This window comes from Zingiber officinale, chromosome 3A (assembly GCF_018446385.1).
Source record: "Zingiber officinale cultivar Zhangliang chromosome 3A, Zo_v1.1, whole genome shotgun sequence".
NCBI lineage: Eukaryota > Viridiplantae > Streptophyta > Magnoliopsida > Zingiberales > Zingiberaceae > Zingiber > Zingiber officinale.
Window position 1 is genome coordinate 29,777,394 of NC_055990.1, and position 18,102 is coordinate 29,795,495.

Here is an 18,102-nt window from a genome sequence, read left to right on the forward strand (position 1 = left end):
AATGCTTATTGGAAGAGGGCATCTTATCAAAAAATACTAGCCCGACCCGGGACTGAAAGAGATAAGTCCCCAGCTCGGACTGCTTGGTGTAGTAGAAATAATGAAAGACTTGAGGGGTCAAAGGGATGCTGTGCAGCCGGAATAGGACAACAACGCCACACAGCAGACGAAAAGAATTTGGTACTAGTCGGGGGAGAGGAACACGGAAGTAATTACAAACTTCAAGGATGAAAGGGTGGATTGGGAAGCGGAGACCGACCACAAATTGATCTCTGAACAGACATATTGTGTCGATCGGCAAATCATTGGGTCGATCAGACGAAGAGGCTAAAATGATTTTATGGTCAGGGGGATTTCAAAAGCGTTTTGGAGGCTCTCGGCGTTGCCCTCGTCAAACCTGGTCTCCATGGTGGTATACCATAGACCAGGAGCGGGGTCGGACGACCGAGAAGAGCTCGCCATCACCGGAAAACGAAAAACAGGAGGATCGACGGAAGGGATGGACAGAAAATGCAGAGGACACTGGAAGGACGCGAGAATCTGAAGGAACAGTAAAAAGTCGCAAAATGCTTACAGAAAGAGGAGAGGAGGTCGTCGCCGAGGAAGATAGAGGGTCGCCGGAGCACTGGTCGCACAAGGAACTGCCTGCAGCTATCGGAGAAGAAGACGTGAGGCGAGAAAATGGAGGCAACGCGATGACTTTATAAAGATTGGGTTCAGTCGATCTGAGCCATTCGATCTAGGGCACAGAAGCCGAAGCGCAGATCTAACCGTTGAATTCAAATCGCTAAACGTCACATCAACGTCTGTTGCTTCGGACGTGCGGTGATAGTGGCAGTGACACGTGGCACACGCCTACAGGACGACATTTAATGGGTGCGTGCTCAGCTTTAATGATCCTGATTTGCACGAATTCCGAAGGGATTCAGATGATGTCAGCATGGACCGCTCTCAGCCAAGGATAGAAACTACAAATTTTTCAAAGTGCGAATATGCGAAGTACCGATCGACATTAAGGAGCAATCTCAGGGATGTCCGACACCCTCGGGCGGACCGACTGGGGTCCAACCAGCATCATGGTCGATCGGCCAACCGATCTCCAGACTAGCTCATCCAGTCAGTCGGACTTGCAGCCTCCTTCGACTAGACTTGAGGGGGAGGCATGTGATCTGGTGATGAGGAGAGGTCCAGTCAGCAGGGTGGTCAATGACATGGTGGATGTAAAATACCGGAAAATAGAGAATAATAATAAGGAAATTTTCCGGAATTTTTGGGAATTTTTCGGAGCTCGTACGGACGAGTTAGTGGGGATAAAAACGGGGTCCGAGAAAGTCTGTTTAGGCTACCCCGTTTAAACGAGGAAATGTTTATTTTCTTTAATCATTTCCTTTTCTTTTTCTTTATTCCCTTTCTTTCCCGTTTCTTCCTTGATCTGCGCTGCGCGCCCTAGCCACACTCCGACCGTTTCTCCTTCTCTTCCCAAAACTGACGCGCCGCCGCCGCCCTTTCTCCATTGCCTCGGTCACCACAGCCGACATCAGAACCCTAACGCCGAGCCTTCTTCGCTGCCCTAGCACCGACGCCCTGCCAAACAGCCATTGTGCCCGAAGATCTGCAACACCGACTGTCGCCTTGTTCCTTGCTTGAGCAGCCAGTGATCGCTTGGATTCTCCTCACTGGTGTCATGCCGTAGAGCTGATGCCACCACCGTCGTCATCCCAGCAGCCACGAGTCCTTCTGCCGGCGTCGCATAGCCTTCTTCCCCTCCTCAGCCGCAGATTCGACCCGACTTTGACCTTGCCATTGAGTGTCCTATTCTTCTCCAACCACAGACCAGTGCCGAGCTATATGCTTGATTTATTGTGCCAAGCCGTGCCTAGCCGGACCTTGGAGGGAGTTTGGATTGAAAATTCATTGGCATGTGAAATGTGAAGGTTTTAGATTTGAATTGGAGATTTTTTATTCAAGGTAAGCTATGTATATTGTTTTGGTTGATCTCTTGTTAGTATTAGGTTGATATGGATTGGTAACATATTATATTTGAGATGTTAATATGTGATAACATGACTAATGAGTAATTAGTTGTCTTAGGTTGGAATTTCAGATGTGATTTGAGGTGCGGATCGTCGATGATTTACATTGAGGGCGGTAGCTTCGTGGTTGCTCCGACTAGGATTTTCTGACCACCATTTCTCTGACTGCAAGGTGATAAAAGGATACTCACTATTGGGTAAGTTTAGTTTGATTCATGATGGTTATTTGGTGGTTCGTTGGTTCAGATGGATGATGGTTGAATTGGGTTGATAAAATGAATTGTATTAGTTGAGATTGTTCTTGAGTTATAACAAATTGGGATCACTTGGGATTGATTCAAATTGGGTTTCCTTAATCGGAAAGGAAATAGGTTTATTTATTTGGTCCTGACCTTCAGTTAGCTAAATGATACTTGTTAGAGTAGCTAAATTGAATATTTGTATGCAGGACCCTGATTACGGGACGATTGTTCTGATGTGAGGATTGTTTATCACAGACTACAGTTAAAGGCGGGTTCCTCTTGACTTATCTTTTATGATATTGTCTTTGGATATGCATAGTATTTTATAACTACAAGCAATGAACATGTTTGTTTTTGGTATGTCACTGTTTGATATCCATAGCATGTTAGGTTTATCGCCTGTGACGTATCCGTGCTTATATCATGTGATTTATTGCCATGAGTACTGTATTACCATAAGTATCTTAGTTTCTAGAATAAGTGACATACCATGTTTTACTGAGGTTAGGACTAGGTTCTGGACTTTTGGTTTCAGTCATGTGTATCGAGATTATCTGATACTTAGGTTTTATGCTATGACTGGCTTGTGTACCTCTATTTGTATGTCATATATGATTCGTGTACCTAGACCTTGATTCTTGATATGTGCATATTGTTGGTACATATGTTATGGAAGGAGATATGTTTAGGATCTAGGTTGCTATACCATAGAGGGCCTGTATGCCCTAGATCCGTGGATTGACCTACTGATACTATGGTACCCATATTATGTATATATGGATTTTTCTATGCTGATCAGGATATTCCATACTTATTATGTTCAGGACCATAGGTTTTTTTTGATATTCTATCTGACCTGTGTATTCTAGATTTTGGTATGTGACCATCGCTTTTACAGTACCCATTTTGTATATATGGATATAGTTATGTTGATCAGTTTTTGTTATGTATAGTGACATGCATCATGATTGCATGCTGTGCGATTGTCGGCTCCACTATGGTTGAGCCCATCGCCATTATGTACTGCACACACCCCACTCATGGTTTAGTGGTATATCGTGCAAGTGTGTGGCGGTTCACTGCTTGGCTCCTTGGTCATATGACTCGTGGTAGCCGGCCTGCTTGGCTCACCGGCATTTAGTGTAGCAGTAGTAGCCAGACGGTGGACTCGCTTGGCTCCGTTGGTCGGTGACTCGTGGTAGTGGCAGAGATTTCCTCCCGTCATCGTGTACCGGAGATGAGAGCATTGAGCTCCCCATTTATGATTTGGGGTCACAGACATGAGTACTCCGACAGCATCCGCCCACTCGGTCACTCATCGGAGTAGTGACGATAGAGTGCACGGTTGTCACAGCCCTACCCACTCGGTCTCACCATTTGTGTGAGATGACTGACTGGGTGACCAGGACGCATCATATGCATTGATGCATTTATATTTTATGATTATGTTTGCTGCATTTGTTTGCTGCATTTGGTTGGATACATACTTTGACCTATACATGATTATTGACACTTTCGGTTTGACGACCTTTTGTCCGGATAGGAGTTCCTGTGAGCTTCCTCAGTTACCTTTCAGTTTTGCATATTCCTATATATGATTAGGAAGTTGTATTCCATGTTTGTTGTTGTTAGATATATCTTACTACTCATGTCCATTGGTATTCACTGAGTTGTTGAACTCACCCCCGTTGATACTATCTTTTCAGCCAGGTTGGTTTTGGTGTCGCTTGGAGTATCCTGCCTGCTGGTCCCCACGTCACATCAGAGGACTTATCGGTTTCACGTATGTTTTGTTTGTTTTATGTATCAGTTTGTTTAGCTCTGTACTCTGGTTTTATTTTTGGAGGGTTGATGTTGTTATGTGGTGTTTTGTATTTGTTATTGGTTGTGTAAGCCTAGCCGGCTAGCAGTTTTGTGTTTTGGTTTTGGTACAGCCGAGTAGGCTGAATTTGATATTAACTGCGTGGTGTTTGTTTTCTTTTATTGTTATTATTCCAGCCGCATGTGGCTGAGGTATATAGTGCTTGTAGAAAAGTTTCAGATTGTCCGCTGTACAGGGGAGATGCTGCCGAAATTTCTTCGGACAGAGACTCCTCTGGGGTGTGACAATTTAGTGGTATCAGAGCAGGTATACGATACTTGCTAGGTGTTCTGGATTTTCGAGATTTATCTGATATCAATTTATTTGGTATCAGAGATCGACTTACGTGTCTTATTTTTCCGGTGTTTCAGATTTCGTGTTTTGGTCTTCTCGATGTGACTTTTTGGGTTTTGGGACCTGGCAGCAGCAGGACAACTCCAAGCTTTAGGAGGTATGTTGGTATACTGTTATCCTATATATATTTTTGTTAGTATATGCACTGTTGACTATTACTGTTTATGACCTGTATTAGCACTCTTACTGGTACCTGTCTGGTAGATATAGCATATATTTTATGTATTAGGTAAAACCCTGATGATGATCGACCTTGATAGAGATTAAGGGTTACAGTTTCTGGTGATTTATCATATCATACACCAGTAGTTTGTAGCTTCTGTTATTTCTAGTTGGTTAGCAGATTGATGCACATACAAGCCTCTGTCATTATTAGCTAGGTAGTGAGTAGTATTTATATCTTTATGATGACCTAGCCAGTAGTATACCATGTTATTTTAGTAAATTTCATCAGTAAATATTGATTTACTCTTGTTAGATCTGTCAGTAGAAGATAGATTGACGTTTGTTTGATTTGGGTAGTTGTGATCGATTTACCTTAGATGCTTGTAGAGGCTTTATTTATTCTTGATTAGTTAGCAGATGATCGATTAGTTGTGTTGATCCGATCAGTAGCAGATTAACCTACTTTACTTTTAGATGTCTGAATCCTTGGGTTGTATGTGCTTAATTGATATCTAGAGCACATTTGAGTACAAGTTTTGTACTGACGTGGAAAAGACGGAGTTGATCGTATATCATTGTCGATTTTGGTCAGACTATAGAGGATCGATGTATCCTATTCTATGGGTACTTTAATTTTAGACGGTATGTATCTAGTTGGATAACTTAGAAGGTGACCCTGCCGTTTCGGAATGTCAGGTTGATTGGGTCAAATATGCTGATTCTGCATATCTATGATGGGTACATATGATTGTTATAAGTTGAAGGAGTTCTATGATGGATAGTTCAATTGTGGATAGTGTGGGTATTCCCATCTAGATATGGTTATTGTAGGTTCCTTGTGGATTACAGCTTCTTAGTTAGCTGTACGTGTCTGATTGACATATCTGGGGTATCTTGTTGATTTTTTGTGATTTGTGAATGCACCTGGGTTTTAGTATGCCTTATTGGAAGTATACGTTGATTATACTCTTGGCATGTGTGTATATATGTCAGGTGAGTGTTGTTTGAGGTGTATTGTCGATTATACCTATATTGATATGCGCACACGGGTTCGGTATGCATTGTTGGAGGTATCACGGTGATTTATACCTATGATGTGAGTATCTTTGGTGTGTACTAATCGGAGGATTATGTCGATCATACATATGTTGTGTGTGCACGTGTGTCAGATGTATGGTTGGTAGCATCATGATGATTCTACCTATGTTAAATGTAGAATATTAAATGTCTACATTATGATATTGGTCGTTTTACCCGGTCAACTAATTCTCCCATTAGTGGGTGACCGTCCCACTAGGAGGATGATAGAGTTGACTATGGATTTGATTTGCTTACTGGGTGGTTATACCCTAGGCTACCCACAGTGATCTGTGGTAGAGAGATCTTGTACAGTCTCTAGCTAGATAGTTCGGTGCTTTGGGTACTTTTGTATTGTTGTAGTAGAGCGTAGCTCCCACATGTTATGGATCGTTTGTGGTAGAGCGTAGCTTCCACATATTCTGGATTCCCACATATTTAGGGATTGTTTTGTAGTGGAGCGTTGCTCCTACATATTGCGGATTGTTTGTAGCGGAGCATTGCTTCCATATATATTGTGGATATATATATTCTGGATTATTTGTGGTGGAGCGTTGCTCCCACATATGGAGGATTTCTTGTGGTAGAGCGTTGCTCCCACATATGTGGTATTTCGTGTGATGGAGCGTTGCTCTCACACTGGAGGATCTATTCTTTGGTGATTTATATCGTTGGTGATCAGATCTGTTTATTGTTGAGGATCTTATGGTTAGGAATGTCTGTGATACGGACATTAGGTGTCTTGGTTTCACCATTAGGGCTTGTAGTGCCCTAAATGTTAGCATGAACTCGATGATTTGAGTATTACTAGAATGTTTGGATTAGTTTTCATTGTCTTTGTTGACGATGTGGTGATCTATTTCGGATCCGAGGTGAGTCACGTGCACCACCTTTGCTTAGATCTAGAGATGTTTCGACGAGAACATCTATATGTGATGATCAGTAGTGCTTATTTGGATTGTCTTATGTGATGATGATTAGGACACACGGTCACCAGTAGGAGTATATCGTGGTTCCACAGGAGATCGAGGTTGTTACCGTTGGGAGTAGACGGAGTTGATATAAGAGGCTCGCAACTTCCTTTGTTTGGCTCGATATTTCCGGAGATACGTTGAGGGTTTCTCGCGGATTGCTATGCTACTTACACGCCTGATCAGGAAAGGCGTGAAGTTCATTTGGACTGAGGTTTGCAAGACCAGCTTTTAGGAGCTGAAGCGGAGTTTAGTGTCGGCTCCGATTTTTTTGTTTTACTTTTGGAGAGGACGGATTCGTGCTTTATACCGACGCATCTCTACAGGATTTGGCGCTGTTCTGATGCAGCACGACACGATAGTCTTCTATGTTTCTCGGTGGTTGAAGGAGCATGAGAAGAACTACCCTGTACATGATCTGGAGCTAGTCGCCATTATTTTTGCCATGAAGATTTGGCGACATTATTTATATGGCGTTACATTTGAGATTCTCGCTGACCATAAGAGTCTCAAATATCTGTTTACTTAGAAGGAACTTAATCTCCGACAGAGGGGATGGATGGAGTTCCTGAAGGATTATGACTGTACCATTATCTATCACCCGGGGAGAGCTAATGTGGTTGCCGATGCACTTAGCAGGAAGTCCAAAGGGACTTTAGCTTACCATCGAGTTGTGGTCACAGACTTGATACAAGATTTCTCCGAGTTGGGTCTTGAGGGGTAAGGACAGACAGAGCAGGGTATTCTGGTTACCATGGTTGCTCAGTCGTTGATCAGGACGAGGATCCGAGAGCCCTAGGCTGTTGATCAGTATATGTAGTTTATTTGCAGTCAGATAGCTTCCGGGCAGTAGACCGAGTTCACACGAGACGAGGAGGGTATTGTATACTTCCGAGGTAGATTATGCGTACCCCAGTCTTATCTGGTCTTGCAGGAGCTACTTTATGAGACTCATCGCTCTCGATTTGCGATCCATTCAGGTGGAACCGCATGTACCGAGATTTGAGGCGTTCCTATTGGCGGAACAGTGTGAAGGAAGACATCGCGGATTTTGTAGCTAGATGTCTTGTCTGTCAACAAGTGAAGGCCGAGCATTAGAGATCTACCGGCTTACTTCAGCAGATTTCTATTCCTGAGTGGAAATGAGAACATATTACTATGGACTTTGTGGTGAGTTTGTTGAGGACATGACGAGACCATGACGCGATTTGGGTAATCATTGATCAATTAACCAAATCCGTGCACTTTTTAGCTATTCGGAGGACAGATTTTCTGGAATCGATTGGTAGATCTATTTTGCCGGGAGATCATCAGATCACGTGGTGTTCCGTTGACTATTATTTCGGATAGAGACCCCTGGTTCACGTCTCATTTTTGACAAAGTCTGCAGCAGGTCTTGGGCACGCAACTCTGTTTCAGTACAACTTTCCATTTGCAGACAGATGGACAGTAGAGTGGACCATTTAGACTCTAGAGGACTTGTTGAGGCTTGTGTATTGGATTTTGGAGGCAATTGGGCGGATCATTGGCCATTGGTAGAGTTCGCCTACAACAACGGGTTGCATTCGACTATCCTAATGCCACCATTGAAGTGTTGTATGGTAGGCCTTGTCGGACACCCACCCTCTGGATGAGGTTGGGGAGGTCCAGTTGTCGGGACCTCAGGCCCAGTTGTCGGGACCTCATAGAGCTCCGCATGAGGAAGAGATGATCCGTATTATCAGACGGAGGATATCAGAGGCGCAGGACCGCCAGAAGAGTTATACTGATCAGAGACGGAGACTTTTGGAGTTCTCTATTGGTGATCATGTATTTCTGCGGGTTTCACCCACGAAAGGGGTGAAGAGATTTGGCCTCAGAGGCAAGCTAGCTCCTCGATACTTTAGACCTTTCCAGATCTTGGAAAGGGTTGGAGCAATAGCCTATCGTTTAGCGCTACCACCAGCTTTGGCGGGTGTTCACGACGTGTTCCATGTGTCTATGCTGATGAGGTATATATCCGACTCGACACATGTACTGACAGATATCACAGCGTCGTTCAGCCTGACGTCACTTATGAGGATATTCCGGTACAGATTTTAGACCGGAAAGAGCATCAGTTGTGGAACAAGACTATCCGACTGGTTAAAGTCAAATGACAGTATCATTCGGATGAGGAGGCTAACTGGGAGCTCGAGGATACTATCCGAGCCTGATACCCCCATCTTTTCACTTGAGATATGTGATTTAATTTACCGGTCAGCATTTTGTACTCTTTACCAGTTGTTAGTATTTGCTGATGGTAAATAACGAAATTTGGGGACCAAATTTTTATTAGTGGGGGAGAATGTAAAATACCGGAAAATAGAGAATAATAATAAGGAAATTTTCCGGAATTTTTGGGAATTTTTCGGAGCTCGTACGGACGAGTTAGTGGGGATAAAAACGGGGTCCGAGAAAGCCTGTTTAGGCTACCCCGTTTAAACGAGGAAATGTTTATTTTCTTTAATCATTTCCTTTTCTTTTTCTTTATTCCCTTTCTTTCCCGTTTCTTCCTTGATCTGCGCTACGCGCCCTAGCCACACTCCGACCGTTTCTCCTTCTCTTCCCAAAACTGACGCGCCGCCGCCGCCCTTTCTCCATTGCCTCGGTCACCACAGCCGACATCAGAACCCTAACGCCGAGCCTTCTTCGCTGCCCTAGCACCGACGCCCTGCCAAACAGCCATTGTGCCCGAAGATCTGCAACACCGACTGTCGCCTTGTTCCTTGCTTGAGCAGCCAGTGATCGCCGGGATTCTCCTCACTGGTGTCATGCCGTAGAGCTGATGCCACCACCGTCGTCATCCCAGCAGCCGCGAGTCCTTCTGCCGGCGTTGCGTAGCCTTCTTCCCCTCCTCAGCCGCAAATTCGACCCGACTATGACCTTGCCATTGAGTGTCCTATTCTTCTCCAACCACAAACCAGTGCCGAGCTATATGCTTGATTTATTGTGCCAAGCCGTGCCTAGCCGGACCTTGGAGGGAGTTTGGATTGAAAATTCACTGGCATGTGAAATGTGAAGGTTTTAGATTTGAATTGGAGATTTTTTATTCAAGATAAGCTATGTATATTGTTTTGGTTGATCTCTTGTTAGTATTAGGTTGATATGGATTGGTAACATATTATATTTGAGATGTTAATATGTGATAACATGACTAATGAGTAATTAGTTGTCTTAGGTTGGAATTTCAGATGTGATTTGAGGTGCGGATCGTCGATGATTTACATTGAGGGCGGTAGCTTCGTGGTTGCTCCGACTAGGATTTTCTGACCACCATTTCTCTGACTGCGAGGTGATAAAAGGATACTCACTATTGGGTAAGTTTAGTTTGATTCATGATGGTTATTTGGTGGTTGGTTGGTTCAGATGGATGATGGTTGAATTGGGTTGATAAAATGAATTGTATTAGTTGAGATTGTTCTTGAGTTATAACAAATTGGGATCACTTGGGATTGATTCAAATTGGGTTTCCTTAATCGGAAAGGAAATAGGTTTATTTATTTGGTCCTGATCTTCAGTTAGCTAAATGATACTTGTTAGAGTAGCTAAATTGAATATTTGTATGCAGGACCCTGATTACGGGACGATTGTTCTGATGTGAGGATTGTTTATCACAGACTACAGTTAAAGGCGGGTACCTCTTGACTTATCTTTTATGATATTGTCTTTGGATATGCATAGTATTTTATAACTACAAGCAATGAACATGTTTGTCTTTGGTATGTCACTGTTTGATATCCATAGCATGTTAGGTTTATCGCCTGTGACGTATCCGTGCTTATATCATGTGATTTATTGCCATGAGTACTTTATTACCATAAGTATCTTAGTTTCTAGAATAAGTGACATACCATGTTTTACTGAGGTTAGGACTAGGTTCTGGACTTTTGGTTTCAGTCATGTGTATCGAGATTATCTGATACTTAGGTTTTATGCTATGACTGGCTTGTGTACCTCTATTTGTATGTCATATATGATTCGTGTACCTAGACCTTGATTCTTGATATGTGCATATTGTTGGTACATATGTTATGGAAGGAGATATGTTTAGGATCTAGGTTGCTATACCATAGAGGGCCTGTATGCCCTAGATCCGTGGATTGACCTACTGATACTATGGTACCCATATTATGTATATATGGATTTTTCTATGCTGATCAGGATATTCCATACTTATTATGTTCAGGACCATAGGTTTTTTTTGATATTCTATCTGACCTGTGTATTCTAGATTTTGGTATGTGACCATCGCTTTTACAGTACCCATTTTGTATATATGGATATAGTTATGTTGATCAGTTTTTGTTATGTATAGTGACATGCATCATGATTGCATGCTGTGCGATTGTCGGCTCCACTATGGTTGAGCCCATCGCCAGTTACATGTACTGCACACACCCCCACTCATGGTTTAGTGGTATATCAGGCAAGTGTGTGGCGGTTCTGCTGTTTGGCTCCGTTGGTCATATGTAGCAGTATCAGCACCTGTGTACTCTAGTGTAGCAGCAGTAGTAGCAGCCTACGTAGTTGCCTCGGGAGTAGTAGCAGCTCCGGCAGAGATTCCTCCCCCGTCATCGTGTACCGGGAGATGAGAGCATCGAGCCCCCATTTATGATTTGGGGTCACGGGACAGGAGTCGACAAGATCCCGTCCACTGGTCACTCATCGGGAGTAGTGACGACAGAGTGCACGGTTGTCACAACCCTACCCACCTCGGTCTCACCATTTGTGTGTGAGATGATCGACCGGGGTGACCAGACGCATCATTAGCATCATATGCATTGATGCATTTATATTTTATGATTGTGTTTGCTGCGGTTGTTGCATTTTGGTTGGATACATACTTTTGACCTGCATACTTATTGACACTTTCGGTTTGACGACCTTTTGTCTGGATAGGAGTTCCTGTTCCTCAGTTACCTTTCGGTTTTGCATATTCCTATATATGATTAGGAAGTCGTATTCCATGTTTGTTGTTGTTAGATATATCTTACTACTCATATCCATTGGTATTGAGTTGTTGAACTCACCCCGTTGATACTATCTTTTCAGTACCAGGTTGGTTTTGGTGTCGCTGTCTCCTGGTCCCCACGTCACATCAGAGGACTTATCGGTTTCACGTATGTTTTGTTTGTTTTATGTATCAGTTTGTTTAGCTCTGTACTCTGGTTTTATTTTTGGAGGGTTGATGTTGTTATGTGGTGTTTTGTATTTGTTATTGGTTGTGTAAGCCTAGCCGACTAGCAGTTTTGTGTTTTGGTTGTGGTACAGCCGAGTAGGCTGAATTTGATATTAACTGCGTGGTGTTTGTTTTCTTTTATTGTTATTATTCCAGCCGCATGTAGCTGAGGTATATAGTGCTTGTAGAAAAGTTTCAGATTGTCCGCCGTACAGGGGAGATGCTTCCGAAATTTCTTCGGACAGAGACTCCTCTGGGGCGTGACAGTGGAGGTCAAAGTCAAGTTGGTCAACGCCTTAGTATTATCGTCCGATCGGGCAACCCCCTTTCCTGATCGGGAGGAAGAATCGTCGAGCCTACATGAAGCAGATGTTAGCACAGCTCGGTCATGTACCGAGCTTCCAACGCTCAAACAGACAAGGTATGGGCCGAACGACCAGCCCGCTCAGACTCACATCGATAAAACAGTGACGACCAAGCAGACTACATTCAGACATAGTTCCTCCGTTCTGCATAACAGCGGAGCCCGGACCATGGGATGTTGGCCGAGCAGCCATTCCGCTTGGCCCGAGGACAAGATCGCCCGGACGGCCAATGGCTGGCCGAGCGACTCTTCCGCTCGGCCTGTAGCAGACAAAAGGAGGATAAGAGGATATCCCTCTGGGAACCCGTGTCGTCGACAGACGGCATGCTTGGCGGCATGGTCAGGCAGAAGATCGTACGACGGAAACTTTTGCTCTCTTGTCAGAGATATGCTCGGGTCGTGAAGGTATAGTATCAAGGACACTTTTCTGACACGTCTTTTCACAGTATGATTTGAGGAGCGCGCACACCTCGGGAAGCATGCACGCGCTCTCCGGGAGTCCTATATAAAGACCCTCAAGCTTCGACAGAGATATGCATAATCTCTATTGTAGCTACAGTTACCCTACCATTTCGCTTCCTCGTTTCTTCTATATCGCCGGTGGTTGACTTAAGAGTCGGAGGGTCATCGTCGGGAACCCCTCCCTGGCTCGGTACTATCGTTGTTGTGGTTACAGGTTTCACTGACAAGAAGTCTCCCAACGGTCAACGGGAGCGCCACGTCCCCAACATCCACCGTCTCAACTCTCGGACAGGATCAATAATCCTATCCTATTGTGCATACCAAACGGAGCCTTAATGTGTTTCCTAGCCTAGATTTTTATGTGTTTTCTTGTAGTATTTGAACTGCGATTGAAATCAAACAAATTAAATGGGTTAACTGTCAATATACAGACAACAATAACTCTGAAAACACTCACGAGTTATATATTAAATAAAATAGATCAACCATTCAGCAGTGTGCAAACTGTGAATGATCAATTCATCACTGTCTCAACATCTTAAAAATTAATGGAACTACATCGACGATCAATGGAGTTGCCATATGGCTTTTTGTTTTGCCATTTTCCCACCACTGATGCATTGATGTTGATATAGAGTCTTCAAGCTAAAGCAAGATTAAAAGATATTCCAACAGTTTTAATTAATATGATAGTTCCATCAAACTAGCAAGTGTTCTTTTTATGATCTTTTATTGTCATGTATCTATCTATCTGCGCTTCACAAAAATTAGAAGCTGAGAGACCAAATGTCATAAAGACTCATCTACATTGTTTTAATTTCATTGGAACCATTCCATAATTGCAATAGATCACTAAAAGCAACAGCTACACTCAAAGTGATATGATATTCAATATCAAAAAGGCAAACTAGTTACACATCATATAGAATATAGTCTATAATATTGTTGCCTGTCATTGTTTTTTTTATCAGTAATGAGAGCATTGATAATTGAATAGCAGCTTTGAAGTATCATTTACATAAATTGGATGTAATGGAAACAAGATGGTCAGGTAGCTGATGCATAGCCATAGCAGAGCTTGAAGTGTATGATCAAGAAAGGGTGCGTGGTTCGCCAAGCATGAATAGAATATTGACGAGAGAAGTTGGTGATAGCCTTGATGAACTCTTCAGACGAGTCTTGATCCATGATTCAAGATGAAGCAATTCTTACTCCCGGACAATGTTGCAACGGTTAGACCCTCCAAGCGGTTAACCAGGCATCTAAGGGTCCTTCAAGCTACAGCAAGATTAAAAGATGTTCCAACAGTTTTAATTAATATGATAGTTCCATCAAACTAGCATGTTTTCTTTTCATGATTTATTATTGTCATGTATCTATCTGTGCTTCACAAAAATTAGAAACTGAGAGACCATACATTGTACTAATTTCATTGGGCTCATTCAACAATTGCAATAGATCACTAAAAGCAACAGCTAAACTCAAAGTGATTTGATATTCAGTATCAAAAAGGCAAACTAGTTAAACATAACATCAAATATAGTCTATAATGTTCTGTCATTGTTTTTTTTATCAGTAATGAGACAGCATTGATAATTTAACAGCAGTTTTAAATTATCACTTACAGAAATTGGATGCAATGGAAACAAGATGGTTGGGTAGCTGATGCATAGCCATAGCAGAGCTAGCGGTATATGATCGAGAAAGGGTACATGGTTCACCAAGCATGAATAGAATATTGATGAGAGAAGTTGGTGATGGCCTTCTTGATGAACTCTTCAGACGAGTCTTGATCCATGATTCAAGCTGAAGCAATTCTTAGTGGTGATAGAATGAATAACACTAGGATCAGCCTGTAAAATGAAAGGATCTTAGATGATGATAAAAACTTGGCATATTTGGAGAAAGCAGTGGAAGAACAGAAGGGAGAAAATAAACGGAAATGTGTTCTTTTTGTCTACTTAAATATTTGAGCAGAAGGTGATCATTAATCTTCTTTTTGCCTGTTTCTTTAGGGAGGAAAAGCCAAGGGAAGGAATTTTATTTTTATTATTATTACAGATTTGCTGGTTCTTGGTCTGCCTTTGAGCTGATAAATTTTAGGAAAGAAGAAATCATACTTTCTCTACTCTTCTGTTCCTTACAAGTAAATAAGAGAAAGAACTCCTTTCAGTTTTCATCTTCTAATTCCATGGATGCAAAGGCAAAACAGATCATAGTGATTGCCTTGAATTCACCATGAATACCAGCTTATTCAAGAAAAGGAGGTCCGGCTTCCCCCAACTCAAATAACACAGTCCTGTCAGCCATAACAAATCTCACATAATGAAGGGACATAAGTGAATAAAAAAGGACTTGAAAATAGTGCATAATTTCACTAGTTTTTGATAATATTTGTTCTCAATTTCTCATAACTAAAGAATATTTCTATATAAGGAGATGAATCTGGAACCAAAGTGACTACAAGTTGATCAACATGAAATTTAAAAGATAAATGAAATCAACAGAGAACTTAGACAATCTCTGTTATACTAGTTGGCATAATCTTTCGCCCCAGTGATTATTTACTGAACATCTAAAATCATTGTCAGCATAATTCTTCATCTGTTTTGACATTCTTCATCTGTTTTGACAAGCCAAGCTGAAAAATCAGGAATGAGAGAACACCCAACTTTAGAATGCAATTACATCAGCAATACATATAATAAAAGTTCAAGAAATTTTCTTTCAGCCCACAAAAGGAAAATCTTGTAAACTAGAAACTCATCCGAAATTGATTCTTCAAAAAGTTAAAAATTACAAATTTTAGGAGTATGTCTTCACTTGTGAAGCTAAACATGGATGACTGAGGAGAAATAACATTTACATATAGATCAAAACTTTTTTTTAGCAGATTCATACAGACCAAGCATTACAATTACAATTCGACAGCACAAAAATCACACTGAAAGCACCCTAATTTTCACAAAATCTGAATGCCGAGCTAGTTAAATATACCGCTCTTAATTGAACATAGAATGAGGTAAAATGGCAACAAAACAACTGTTTTTTTTCGTCGATACAATACAGAAAAAGTAGTGGAAAGCGTATGGAAAATACCGATATAGATCAAAGGCGGAAACCCATAACAAAGTTAGTCCAATTGCATCAGCACGAAGTTGTTCCCTTTCCATTGATCTGCATAACCTTTTTGCATAAAAGCAAATGCTCAAGCATAGAAGGGAAGGTGGTACAGTTGCAGGAGACGGTAGAGCGAGAGGGCGGAAGAGACGGACCGCTTGGCGAGCTTGAATTCGGGAACGGAGAAGAAGGAGCGGAATGGGCTCGTTGGTCAATCCGGAATCGCACAACCCGTGCATCCAGAGGACGAAGCTACGCGTCGCCATTGGATCCGAGCGCGGAAGCACGAAAGACGTAAAAGGAGGGCTGCAACGCTGGAGAATGGCGCCGAAGGAGGAGACGGGGACGACAAGAACAATGGGCCGGAGTTGCATTGACTTGTATTAAGCCCAACGCAATTCGATCCAATTAATAAGAGGCCCAATTTTAAAATAAGGCCTAATTTAAAAAATAAAAACCATAATTTTACAATGTATATCATTTTTTTATTTTTTTTATTTTAACTTCAAGAAACATACTTTACACTTTGAATTATACACAATATTCTATTGAGTTCTATAGATGTTTTATACTTACACTTTAAAGTATCCATATAATATTATTACCTTTATTTATTTTTGATAATTTAGGACTAATTTTAAAGGTAAACAATCTTTTCTACCAATTTATCTGTGGGGATCCTCTGGTCCGTAAATTATGGATCAAGGGATGATCCATTATATGAGAACCATTGATTTGGATAGACTTCATCTTTAAATAGATATGGTCCATCTAAATTAAGAGTCTAAAAAAATAGAATATCTTCTGATCCGTAATTTACGGACTAGAGGATTCGTCCTCCCAATTTCTCTATCTGATAAATTTGAAATATTTAAAATATTTGTCTGATTTAAGATTTATTACCTTCATTTATTGAACCTTAGAAAAGGCCACCTCTGAATTAAATATAAAGCATGTGTGCATGGAGATCTACAAAACTTGCACACATAGAAACTCCATGGGAGATTGGAGGTGTCTTGTCTTTGTCTTCACAAGGAGACAAACTAAAGCAAGCAAAAATAATGAAGGAGACTAAGTTGACATGCATGATTGAAACATGGGATATCTCTTCACCTTTATATATATCCCTTCTCTCCTTTTCACTCCACCACCAACCTCAACATGACACAATCAAGAGACTCCAAGCAAAGCAAAGCAAAGCAAAGCAATATAATTAAAGAGAGCCCCCTTTTCCCTAACGCACTCATCCTCCCCACTATGCACAACAAGTTCATATAGACTACCTAAAAAGCCCCATTAATCTTTAAATATATAAGAATGTGTGAGTTTGTATATATGTTCTTTCACTGTGAATCTACAACTTAATCCTTCCATTTGGATCATCCTAATCCAACTGCTAAGTAGCAACAAGTGCATGCATGAGATGAGGAAATCCTGAAGAGATGTTTGGTGAGAGCAAAACATGGATGTTTCTTTGTCCACCACTATGGCATAGCAACTTATTATTATTTGATAAATATGACTTTGTTTTCTAGGTACACACATTCTGGATCATGCTCCCAAAGCCCTCTAAAGTCACGACATGAAGATTCTTTCTCTCTTTCTTTCTTCTACTTCTTCTCTTCCATTGGGAGATGTGTAAGTGCAAAAGTATTGGTTTGGTGTTATCTAAGTGGGGAATATTGCAGTGGCTATGCATGCATGCATGCGCAATTAAGTTTTGCATGAACCACTGTGCAGTAATTATTCATTCGAAATATATTTTGTGTAAAGAAATGGCAGATAGTTGGCTTAGTTCTGAACATGTAGGTTCGTACCTCAACTTGCATGATTATAATTATTAATATTGCCCCTCACATGAACTTCTCTGCTTCCCATTTGCATGCCTGCTGATTTTAAGCCTTATATAAAACCCTAGAAAGCAGCACTTCTCCAGTTCCAGTACATGCCATACTCTCTTTTTTTCTCTTCTTCTTTGTATATATATCACCATTCTCCTGTTTCTATCTTAATTTACAGCACAGACAGTTTGCTCCTTTCAGAGCTTTCAACTAGAAGAAACTCTTCATGAAATGAAGAAAGAGAGTTATCTATCTATCTATTTATCTATTTAGATATTGATTGAGTAAGCTGAAGATGTAAGCAGCGATATTGGTGAGGTTCAATCCGAAGATTGACTTACAAACAATGGTAAGCCCTTCTCAGATTGAGCCGCGCCAATATCACTATACTTGGACACGTCTTCTCTTCATT

General features: G+C 41.5%; 1 long non-coding RNA gene across 2 annotated transcripts; it reads right to left on the minus strand.

Moving 5' to 3' along the window:
- Window positions 1–13,629: 13,629 nt before the first annotated feature.
- On the minus strand, window positions 13,630–16,348 carry LOC122051615. Of its 2 annotated transcripts, none has more exons than XR_006131470.1 (3): window positions 16,005–16,348; window positions 14,355–15,915; window positions 13,630–14,007 (listed from the first exon to the last, which is right to left on the minus strand). It is a non-coding gene; the product is annotated as an uncharacterized LOC122051615 (long non-coding RNA). The 2 variants fall into 2 exon arrangements; XR_006131471.1 differs by having other exon boundaries at window positions 14,355–14,582; window positions 14,874–16,348.
- Window positions 16,349–18,102: the final 1,754 nt, after the last annotated feature.